This window comes from Schistocerca piceifrons, chromosome 8 (assembly GCF_021461385.2).
Source record: "Schistocerca piceifrons isolate TAMUIC-IGC-003096 chromosome 8, iqSchPice1.1, whole genome shotgun sequence".
Lineage (NCBI taxonomy): Eukaryota > Metazoa > Arthropoda > Insecta > Orthoptera > Acrididae > Schistocerca > Schistocerca piceifrons.
In genome coordinates this window covers 335,111,835-335,124,572 of record NC_060145.1, presented here as the reverse complement: position 1 = coordinate 335,124,572, position 12,738 = coordinate 335,111,835, and the positions used below count along the sequence as shown (strand labels likewise).

At 36.8% G+C, this 12,738-nt stretch overlaps 1 protein-coding gene across 1 annotated transcript in view; it reads right to left on the bottom strand.

The window, feature by feature from the left end:
* Positions 1-12,738, bottom strand: part of LOC124712013 (conserved oligomeric Golgi complex subunit 5) — a 151,341-nt gene that overhangs the window by 68,861 nt on the left and 69,742 nt on the right. The window lies entirely within an intron of this gene.

Genomic DNA, 12,738 nt, shown 5'->3' with positions numbered 1-12,738 from the left:
GAGATACTACCATCTGGGCCAGGATAATTGGTGATTGCTGGAGACTGCATAAGACAAGATTTGAGAACCTGATGCCTTAAAGGTGGAAGACAGGGTAATGTGCAAGATGGAGGTTATGCTTAAACATTATGCATGAGTTAATACGATTGAAAAGCTAAGGGCATCATACATAACAGAGGTGGGAGGGAGCAAGACAATGAAAGATATAGAAAACTAAAATTGAGTGAAGAAAAGAGTAGTTACTGTGAAGATGTGCTGAGACAGAAGAAATTAACACAAATTAAGGCCAGGTGGGTCGTCAGAACCAAAGACATGTTGTAGTCCTAGTTCCGATATGTGGAGTACTGAGAAACTGGTGTCAGGGGTAAGAAACTAGATGGCGCATGTGGTGAATCAGACGCTGAGGTCACGGTTGTCATGTTGAAGAGCATGCTCTGCAATAGGATATTGTGTGTTGCCAGTATACACCCTCTGCCTATGCCCATTCATCCTTACTGATGGACGTGTGGTACGTCTCCCCTGACCTACAGTTCTGGGTGACTTTCCAGAAATCTACCCCTTTTCCTAGACCACTCCGGCCTTTTTCCTTTACTCCTCTTCCTTTCCCTTCGACCTTTCAGCCTGAAGAAGAAGCCACTGGTTCCGAAAGGTTGACTAATTACAATCCACTTTTATGTCTGTGTTCTGCCACACCTTTGTATTAATTCAGTTAAATTATTTTGTCAAAAATTGATTGTTTTGATTGTTATGTAAGTACACTGTATGTAACAGAAGTGGGAGGGGGCCAGCAAAGAATAGGCAGGTCAGAAAATGCAGGACGTAGAAAACTAAAATGGAGTTCTGAGAAACTGGTGTCTGGGGAAAGAATCCAGCTGGCACTTGTGAAATAGGCACTGAGGTCATGATTGTCATGTTGTAGAGCCTGCTCTGCAACAGTATATTGTGTGTTATTTGTATACACCCTCCGTCTATGCCCATTCATCTTAACTGATAACTGGGTAGTAGTCATGTTGATGTAAATGGCCGAACAGTGTTTACATAACAGCTGGTACATGACATGAATCATTTCACAGGTGGCTATCCCTTTGATAGCATGTGTTTTGCCAGTTAGTATAGGTAGGGCTAGTATAGGTGATGATAGGAGAGTGCATAGGGAAAGTCTTGCAGCAGGGACGGTCACAGGGGTAGGAGCCGTAGGGTAGAGAGATGGGTGCAGAAGGAGCATAGGGTCTGAGAAGGATATTGCAGAGATACTACCATCTGGGCCAGGATAATTGGTGACTGCATCAGTGGGCCGTATCTACTGCCAAACAGATGAACCAACCAATCTACCTCACATTTATTACAGTTGTTTTGTCTGTTTTGCCTACCCTATTGGATGTAGTGCCACTAAATGTTCGGATGGACATGCGGCCCGAACATGCGGCCTCTAACATAATGGATCTCCAGCACACTTTGACGTCGACGTGCAGAATCACCTCAATGTCGCGTATCCCAGCTGATATACTGGTAGAAGTAGACCAATTCCATGGTCAGTACAGTCATCAGATCTGATACATCTCCACTATTTTCTGTGGGATAATAGGAAGAGTATGGCATACAGCACATCTATGAAGTCAGCAGAGGTCCTTACTGCTCGAATCCACGGAGCGAATGAAATACTTCAAAGACAACCGCACATATTGTCTCATGTGCATGAGGCTCAACATTGCCTTTGCACGATATGCACTGATGTAGGAGGTTCACAGTTTGAAGCCTGTTTGTAATGCAGACAGCACAATGTGCTACCCATGTTGGGTTTATTGAGGTAAGGTGGAACACACACCCACAAAATGTGCTACTCATGTTGAGTTTGTCGAGGTAAGGTGGAACGCACACCCAGACAATGTGCTACTCGTGTTGGGTTTATTGAAGTAAGGTGGAACACACACACACCTCAGACTTCCATGCTCTCCAGCATCCAAGCCATGCATTTCTGGATATGGGTTCTTCCAGGAAAACTAGCTAATGTGTCTTCCTGCACAACATATTAACTGTTGTCATTGTTTTTTCGGACTCCCCAACTCCTCTCTTTCTCTCCCCCACCCTCTCTCACTGTGTGTGTGTGTGTGTGTGTGTGTGTGTGTGTGTGTGTGTGTGTGTGTGTAATTAATAAAAATACATCTATATAAATCTAATAAAGGGAAACATTCCATGTGGGAAAAATATATCTAAAAACAAATATGATGTAACTTACCAAACGAAAGCGTTTGTATGTTGATAGAGACACAAAAAAACACAAACACACACACAAAATTCAAGCTTTCGCAACCCACGGTTGCTTCATCAGGAAAGAGGGAAGGAGAGGGAAAGACGAAAGGATGTGGGTTTTAAGGGAGAGGGTAAGGAGTCATTCCAATCCAGGGAGCAGAAAGACTTACCTTAGGTATACACTCGCGCGCACACACACACACACACACACACACACACACACACACACACATCCATCCGCACATATACAGACACAAGCAGACATATGTTAAGGCAAAGAGTTTGGGCAGAGATGTGTCTCTATCAACATACCAACGCTTTCCTTTGGTAAGTTACATCATCTTTGCTTTTAGATACATCTATATAAATCTATGTACAAACACAACTATTCACTGCTAACTGATCAGTTATTATCCTGGCATATAATAATTGTTATGCCCAATGATTGCTTAGGTCATTTAGGCACACTGGGCATTTTGCAGCATTTCTGCTTGCACTTAAGAATGACTATAAAGCCTGAATCATGATCATGTGAAATAAATTAATAGTAATTTACAGACAATGCAAGAAACTTCTTTCAGAAAAGTTGCATATATAGCAGGAATGCCGTGAGTCTGCAGTTATACGTAAAAACTAGTGTACTCGCTTGCCTTTTAGAATGAGTTGAGTACACTTATGCTCGACAACAGACAGAGGTGATGAGTGGGTAGTGGGTAGTGGCAGATACGATTTGAGTCTCTGAGCATAGGAAGATAGTGAGTTCGGAAATGACATCGTATAACTTGTGAGTTTGAAGGGAGTATACGGAGCTCATTTCTGATCTCTACTGTGTGTATGTAATTTTATACTAGTTAGCTATGAAGAAAGACATCACCCAGACGCACAACAATATTTTCAGTATTGCACTTAGCTTACTTATCCTTTATTTGATATGATACAGAAAGTCCTAGTTGGGATGCAAATAACGGAAAGAGAAAATGTAACGGACTCACCATATCATTGAGACACTGAGCATTCAAAGGCACATACACACGATTGAATATGTTGCTATTTGGACAATGTCTTCTTTGTAAGCTAATTAAAAGGAAATGCACAAAAACCAGCTGTATTACACTGTCCAAGCTGACTATGCTGTCCTTCTACTGCACTCAACAGGGTGAGAGGTTGTGTGAGAGGAGAAAGAAGGTGGGGAGGGGGGAAGAGAGGTGGAGGGTGGGGAGGCTGAAGGTTGAAAGCAGAAGCAGCAAGGATACAGGGTACGAATATGGCGGCAAGGAGCACACCCTACTGAAGGCAGTTGTGTGTGATATGGCGAGGCTGAGGAGTGGTTTGGGAGACGGAGATACAACACAGCAACAGGAAGAGTGTGGAGAGGGAAGTGCAAGTATAAAATGATAGTGAGCAGCGTGAGGCATGGAGGCAGGCCACGTCTTTCAGGCCAGAATGTTAGCATCTGGAAATGCTTCAAGGCCACCATAGTCTGCATGATTCCCCCAAACAACAGCCAAGGTAAGCCATGTTGAGCCTCCGAACACAGCTTGTACATCACAAGAGAAGTTCAGACGCAATCCACAAGAAACACTTGGTCCTCCAATCAATTGCTGTTTGGACAATTGCCCAGACAGGTCAATATCAATTGCCTTCAACAACCTGTACACAGGTACACTGCACCGCCAGCGACGACAGTAACCTAGACGTCACAGACGCATTGCTGAGGCATGTTAACACAAGTGAACGTAGCAAGCCAACGCCCAGCGAGACTCAGTGCTATGCTTCCTGTAATGGATCTGGGAGATGTGTTATTTTCTACCGGATTTGTCGATACCAAATTGTAAATGTTTTCTTATATTTTTGTCAGAATTTTTTAATTGTAATTTGCCTTATTTTAAACTAATTTACTTATATTTTCGAGAGTGACAGCATATTGATTACTATTAGTAGATGTGACGATGAATATCAAAGAGACTGGTTACAAGTGGAAGGTTGTGTGTTGTGTAAAATGTCTTTGACGCTGGAGTCGTCTTTGACTGTAGTCAGTCGGCAGTGAACACTTGGTGTGTGTTGATGGTAGAACAATGTGCAGGTCGCCGCCAAAATAAATTGCTAGTGAACAGGAAAAAATGAATTATGTTATTACTTTTTTTATATAAACTTTAAGAAGAAACCACATTCGAAGAAATGGTATTTGAAGCACCAAAAATGAGGCAAATGCATTGAACCAGATCATTTCTGCAGCCGACGAAACTGCATTGTGGAATCACACTTCCACTAGACGACTGAAGCCAAGACAAATATCATCTTGTAAACATTTCACGGAAAAGGTACTGTCACGAAATATGCCAAATTTGAGTAAATAAAAATAGTGAGCATATTTCAACTGGGGACTGTAGCCGGGATATTGTGTTCACGTGATCTTCAACAGTGCTACGAAGAAGAAAATTTTTGTGTGTTCATACCAATTTTTCAGAATGTGTGTTACAGTATGCGTGTTCATCGGGAAGTAAAAGTTTTGTAGAAGAAATGTTTCGGCAAAAAATATAATTTTCGACAGAAGAAGTAATTTCAAGAATTTTGGTCAACAATCACATGGATGGAAAACGTGGATTTGCAACAGTAGAAGAGTGCTCCAGATAAGTCACGAAACTCACGTATTTTGTTAAAAGAATATTTTTATCTTGTTTTGTATTGTTGTTTATAAATTTATTTTCTTCACCATGACTTATGAGATTTTCCAGAGTATTGTGCCTAAAGTAGAAAATAGTAATTTAATAGACCTTGAAAATCAGGACAGGTCAAATTAAACAGAAAGAACCGATCAATTTGATTTAAAAAGTTTTCTTGTAAATTTCATGAAAGAAATTAAACAATCAGTTGACGACAATAAGACTTACTGCGATGAAAAAATTGATAACATTTTGTTGCAAGTCCAAGCAGTCAATACCCAAGTGGGTGAGCTTTCGAACAGAGTTGGCAGTATTGAGGAAAAAATTGAATCTGTGGAAGCAAAAGTAAATGAAATTGATGCTAAATTGAGCAATGAAATTAATACTGTAAAAAATGAGTTACTGGCAGATAGGGAAAGAAATTTAATTGATTTTAATGAGATAGAAGGGGAAATTAAACATTTGGATGAGAACACAAAAGTTTTAGTAAAAAATGTAGAACAAAAAACTGACAATCATTTGGTTACTCTAGAAAAAAAAGTAGAATGCAATGATTTAGAAAACAAAAAATTTGTCAAAGAACTTAGTGAAAAACTTGAAAATTTTGACATTGAATTTCAAAGCAAAAATCACAATGTCAACACATGCAATCTTGTATCTAATGTTCCAGTGAAGCACTTTTCGGTAGATGGACCCTTACACCCCGTTGATTTTATACAGTATTGTACGGATTGTTTTTTACCTCACTCACCAGATGATATGAAAATTAAATTTGTGAAAAAATTCTTGGAAGCGGAAGCTTTGACTTGGGCAAACCAGATTGTAACTGTGGGGATGACCTTTTCAGAATTTGAATCAAAATTTCTGGAAAATTTTTGGGATGATCTTAAACAAACTAGAATCAAAAGTGAATTTTTGAATGGGAGAAACTATAGAGAATCAGATGGGAGCATGAAACAATTTTGCAAAACTGAACTTCCAAAACTTATTCATTTAACAAAACCTTTGGATGACTTGATCAAAATTGATACCTTAAAGAGAAGATTGCCATCAGCAATGCAGTTGAGTTTAGTTCATTGTCCTGATAGTAATGTTGAGCAGTTTCTCAATTATATTGAAAAGTTGGATAGGGTAACAACAAGAACACACAGTGGGTTTACTCAGAAAGGTAATGATCAAAATTGGGGAAATGATAACTTTCAAAAAAAGGAAACAAAACAATTATCATGGTGTCAGTCAAAATTCAGGGGGACATAACAATTTTCAAAAGAAGGACCATAATTTTCATCAAAAACAAGAACAACATTTTCGCGGAAATAATCAACAAAATAGAGAACACTTTAGGGATCAAAATCACAGAAATTTTGCTAGAGATCAGTACAATAGAAACTACCAAAAACCAGGTAATGTTTGGCATAGGAATGGGAACAGAAATGTTGATCAGAGACACTGGCAGAACCACAATCAGTAGTTCAAACAGAAACCAGTTGTAATTCAGGAAATAAAAAATGAGTAGATGCCCCCTTGAAGGTCCGCAAAGTTGAGACAGAAGGTGAGCATGATGAAAGGACCAATGGATGTGACTATCATAAACCCAAACATGAGAGTTCCAAACCTAGGCTATCACATGAGGTTATTAGTTGTTACTTATTGAAAAAATTTCAAGAGGAAAATAATGATATTGATAAAGATAAAATTTTCAATACACAAGAACATACAGTAGATAAAAGTAATTGTGATTCATTTAATTTGACAGAGTTTTACACTTGGGAAGAAAAGAACAACACTTTATCAGATGATGTAATTTGTAGTAGTTCAGAGACGAGTGTGAATGAAAAAGAGAATGCATGCTGTGAGAATGAAAATATTGGTGAAAGGGATCTGGTAACTTTAGAAAGGGGAAATAATATTTTGGGGGATAATTTGAATGTGTATGACCTGAATATGTATAATGATAATGATGTTGATGATAAAGTTGATAATGATGTTAATGGTATTGATGATGATGTTGAGGAAAGGTGTTTCATTAGTTTAAATAGGGAGTTGGGTATACACATGGTTGAAAATGGATTAAATAGTCAGAATATTATAGAAATTCCCAGGGATGTTACCAGGATGAATAAGGCTTGCAAGCAGGGTGTATGTGAAAATGTGAATTTTGATTTTGTTGGTAAAGAATCTGACTACACAATAATGATTACACATGTATAACTTCTAGCCTAAGTGAAACATTTACAGATACTAATGACACGCACACATTTCTTATGAATCTATGGCTGAACAGTGAAACTACTTCTTTTGACAAGAACTTTAAAAAGATGCTTATTAATGTATGTGAAACTATGTGTCCTGAGTGGTGGAAAAAGATGAGATATTTTATTTTTGAAGAGCTGAAGAAAAAGCACTTCAATAGTATACAATGTGATTTGGATGAAAATTCTTGGCTATTTGAGATAATAGAGAGTACTAATGACAATTCTGTATCTTGTGCAAATTTTATAACTGTGACAAAAAACACATATAATGGTATACCATATGATTCAGATAAGTATAGGTTTGGGGAAATTGAAAGTGATTTATTACACGAAGGTACAGGTTCTGAGAAAAGTGATCAATTGTGCAGTCCTTATATAAAAGTTCAAATTGGGTCATGGATTGGTAAATGTTTAATTGATACAGGAAGTGAGATCTTGGCAATATCTGAAAGGTTTAGCAAGAAATTGGAAGTGGGGAAAGATTATGTTGAAATGCCAGTTGTTGGGGTAAGGATAAAAGGTGCTACTGGGAAGAGCAGTAAATTGGTAAAAAGCCAGGCTTTAGTGACATTTTTAATTGAAGGCAAGTTGTTCACACGTGGATGTTTTGTAATTCAGGAATTTAATGAGGATTTTCTTTTGGGTATGAATTGGATAGTAAAAGTAAATACAGCATTTGATTGGGTTGGAAGAAAACTTTTGATAGAAACTAGTGAAAGGGAATACATTCAGACAAATTTTGTGAACACACTTGGTGATCAGAGTAATGGAAATTTTGACAGTATCAGTTTACTAAAAGAAAATAGATTGGAGAATATTGAAATTCATGGATTCGATACTGATGAAGTTGATTTTGGGAATTTAGTAAATTTGAAAATTTCAGAAACACAAAATTTATCTGGGGAGCAAAAACGACAGTTAGAAAATCTGCTGTGGGAATACAGTGATGTTTTCAGTGACATACCTGGTAGGGTAAAGGGTTATCAGTGTGAGCTTCAGGTAAAACCTCATGAACCATTTTTCATAAAACCATACAGTATCGCAATATCAAAAAGACCTGCTGTCGAGAAAGAGATGAAAAAGATGGAAGGATGTAATATAATAGAAAGGAGTATCAGTGCATGTAATAATCCTTTAGTAGTTGTTTCGAAAAAAGATGGTGGAGTGAGATTGGTTTTCGACTCTAGACACTTAAGCAAAATTTTGTTCAGACAGACAGACCATCCTGAAAATATTAATGAGTTACTCTATAAATTTACAGACATAAAATATATGTCAAGTTTGGATCTAACTTCGGGTTTTCATCAGGTACCACTTTCGGTTAATTCTAGAAAATATACTGCTTTCTTGTACAATGGTAAGAGTTACCAATATTGTATTGTGCCATTTGAGTTAAATTCTTCTGTTTCCGTATTTATAAGAGCTTTGGATCATGTACTGGGGCAAGAACTTGCATCTAAACTGATAATTTATGTAGATGACATTTTGGTTACAGGGCAAAATTGGAAGGAACATTTTTCGATTTTGAAGTCAGTTTGTGAAACACTTAGAAAAGGGGGGATGACACTGAAATTAGAGAAATGTAAGTTTGCAGTTTCTGAATTAAAATTTTTGGGTCATGTTGTCACAGACAAGGGAATTTTGGCAGATCCAGAAAAAATTAAAGCAATTTCCGAAATTCCTATTCCTAATACTAAAAAACAATTAAAGTCGTTCTTTGGGTTATGTGGTTATTACCGAAAACATATAAGTGATCAGAGTCTGAATGCACCATGTTTAAGTCAGTTACTTAAGAAAAACACTGTTTGGGTTTGGGATCAAAGTTGTCAGGAAGAGTTTGATAAAATTAAGCAAGAGTTGAGGAAGCAACACTTATTACACAGACCTGATTTTAATTTACCATTTTGTTTGAACACTGATAGCAGTAATTATGGGCTTGGAGCAGAGTTATTTCAAGAAAGAGTAGAGAATGGAGTTAAGATACATTGTACCATAGCATTTGCAAGCAGAGTGTTGCTCAAGCATGAGAAAAATTATACAGTCACAGAGAAGGAACTTTTGGCAATTCTTTGGGCTTTTACAAAATTTAGAATTTACCTTGTTGGACATAAAACCACAGTATTTTCGGATCATAAAGCTTTGAGTTACTTACAAGAGTGCAAATTATACTACAGTAGATTGACCAGATGGGCAATATTTCTGCAACAGTTTGACTTTGAAATCAAGCACATAAAAGGTTCTGAGAATGTAGTAGCTGATTCACTTTCAAGGTTACCAATTGGGGGAAAAAAGGAGATTTTTGAACAAGAGGAGGAAAAGCAATTTAAAATTAGATACCTGAAAGGGGTGGAAAATGAGAAAACAATTAGAGCTATGTGTAACAAAATTAGGAAAAATCAAAATTTAGATCAAAGTTGGAAATTAATCAAAGAATGTTTAGGCAAGAAGGGGTATGAGAAACTTGATAAATTTTACAAATTACATAAGGGGATTTTATTTTGGAGAACAGATGTAGATTCTGATAATTGGAAACTGTGTTGGCCAGAGGCAGATGCTGAAAAGCTGATTATTTACATACATGAAAGTTTTGGTCATTGTGGGATACAGAAGTGCATTCAAAAGATACAAGAAAACGTTTATTTTTACAATATTGGAAAGAAGGTAAGAAAAGAATTGGCAACCTGTGACAAATGTCAGAGAGTTAAAGTGAGCAATCAAAGATGTGGTGGAGAGATGCAAAACATTATTCCGGAAAAACCTTTAGATCTTATCGCTATGGACTTATATGGAATGTTACCAAAGAGTAAAGGTGGTCATTGTTACATATTTGTTATGGTAGATGTATTTTCAAAATTAATTGAACTATATCCAGTAAAAAAAGCTACTAGCCATGAAATTATAATAAAAATTGAAAGAGATTATTTCGCACAGGTATATGAGGGAAATTGGGAGACTTCGCAGAACCTATTTTAGCCATAAACATCCAACCTGGTTTGAGCACATTCAAAATTTTGAAGATATTATGAATAGCCTACAACATAGTTCCACAGGATTTTCACCATATGAGATAATGTTTAATATCAGACCTCCAAATCTTATATCAGAACTTATTGAATTTCCTAAATGTACACCTTTCACCATGAAAGAGAGAGAAGATATCGTCAGGGAAACTATGAGGAAACAAGGGGAAAATTAACCACTTTCAAAATTGGGGATCTTGTTGTGGTCAAATCTCATGAAAAATCGAAAATGTTAACTTCAGAAATTAAAAAATTCTTTGGTATCTATATTGGGCCTTTTGAAGTCATAGAAAATCCACACCCTAATGCTTATCGTTTGGTATACCCTAAGTCAAAGAAATTATTTGGTCTCAGGAATGTTGTCTCTTTGAAACTATATAAACAGAAATCATAAATTCAAAATTTAAATAACCTATTTTCATCTAAAACAAAAGTCCTCCACTGGAATATGCTTGCTGGAACAAAACTACCTGTACAACCAAGTATGTATATTTGCATGTATAAATTAATAATTTGAAGTCACATGTTAATTGAAACTGATGAAAAAACACTGTTGTAACAAAGTATGAGAGAAAGATTTATTTTTACTTTTTTACAAAAAAAAAGTCTCCATAGTGAGCATTTCTGAATTTTTCTAATTTTTGGAAGCTAAGTCTTCCCTGTGAGTGAAGTTATGCATGAGAGGACATGCATGCAAAGGTATAAGTTTCAAAACCAATTTTAGATAAAGCCTCATGATATATGAGCAATTTATTGTTCTTTATACTGATGTTGTGGGGAGCAAAAGTACTCTTCACAAGAATGTGACTTGCAGTAATATTGTAGTAGAGAGGCAAGTGTACATAAATAATTGTAAAAAAATTATATATAACAGATGATGTGACTTACCGAACGAAAGTGCTGGCAGGTCGATAGACACACAAACAAACACAAACATACACACAAAATTCAAGCTTTCGCAACAAACTGTTGCCTCATCAGGAAAGAGGGAAGGAGAGGGAAAGGCGAAAGGATGTGGGTTTTAGGGAGAGGGTAAGGAGTCATTCCAATCCCGGGAGCGGAAAGACTTACCTTAGGGGGAAAAAAGGACAGGTATACAATCGCACACACACACATATCCATCCGCAGACATGTCTGCTTGTGTCTGTGTATGTGCGGATGGATGTGTGTGTGTGTGTGCGCGAGTGTATACCTGTCCTTTTTTCCCCCTAAGGTAAGTCTTTCCGCTCCCGGGATTGGAATGACTCCTTACCCTCTCCCTAAAACCCACGTCCTTTCGTCTTTCCCTCTTTCCTGATGAGGCAACAGTTTGTTGGGAAAGCTTGAATTTCGTGTGTGTGTTTATGTTTGTTTGTGTGTCTATCGACCTGCCAACACTATCGTTCAATCAGAAGTAAAAATATATAAAAGGCAAATATATAGAGAAAAAAAAACTACACTATATATGCCCAGTATCATTTTTTATTGTACAATATGTAAGCAAAATGAAATTAACATTAATATGGGGAACAAAAAATTTAATTATGAGAACCAGTTGGCACAGTGTAACCAAAGAGGTGGTTGTAGATATCTTATTCTAGCAAATGAGTTTTATCTTACTATTATTTCCAATCTGTTTGCTGTATTTTAGAATATTTCTCATGTATGTTTTATGCCATGTGTATTTGTCATGTGAAATAATTTCTTTACTTGAATTTTTTGTGTATGAGATTGATGGGGAAGGACCATTGCAACAACATAATAGTAAGATAAAACTCATTTGCTAGAATAAGATATCTACAACAATATCATCTTGTAAAGATTTCACGGAAAAGGTACTGTCACGAAATATGCCAAATTTAAGTAAATAAAAATAGTGAGCATATTTCATTCCGCACTCCTCGATGTTCGCAGAGCAAATAACGCTCTGTGCTGCGGCGCAGTGTACCTGTGTACGCCGCCACAGATTCAAAGAGTCCAAATTTGGAAGAGGTTATCAGACTGCATCATTAATGTACTAATTGTGTAATACAGATCCATTACTGAGTGTGGTCAGGATTTTGTTGTATATGTTTATAACAACAAAAGCCCTGGGGAGTAGTTGTAATGGATCTGGGAGATGTGTTATTTTCTACCGGATTTGTTGATACCAAATTGTAAATGTTTTCTTATATTTTTGTCAGAATTTTTTAAATTGTAATATACCTTATTTTATGCTAATTTACTTATATTTTTGAGAGTGACAGCATATTGATTACTATTAGTAGATGTGACGAAGAATATCAAAGAGACTGGTTACAAGTGGAATGTTGTGTGTTGTGTAAAATGTCTTTGACGCTGGAGCCGTCTTTGACTGTAGTCAGTTGGCAGTGAACACTTGGTGTGTGTTGACGGTAGAACAATGTGCAGGTCGCCGCCATAATAATTTGCTAGTGAACAGGAAAAAATGAATATGTTACTACTTTTTTTATATAAACTTTAAGAAGAAACCACATTCGAAGAAATGGTATTTGAAGCACCAAAAATGAGGCAAACGCATTGAACCAGGTCATTTCTGCAGCCGACGAAACT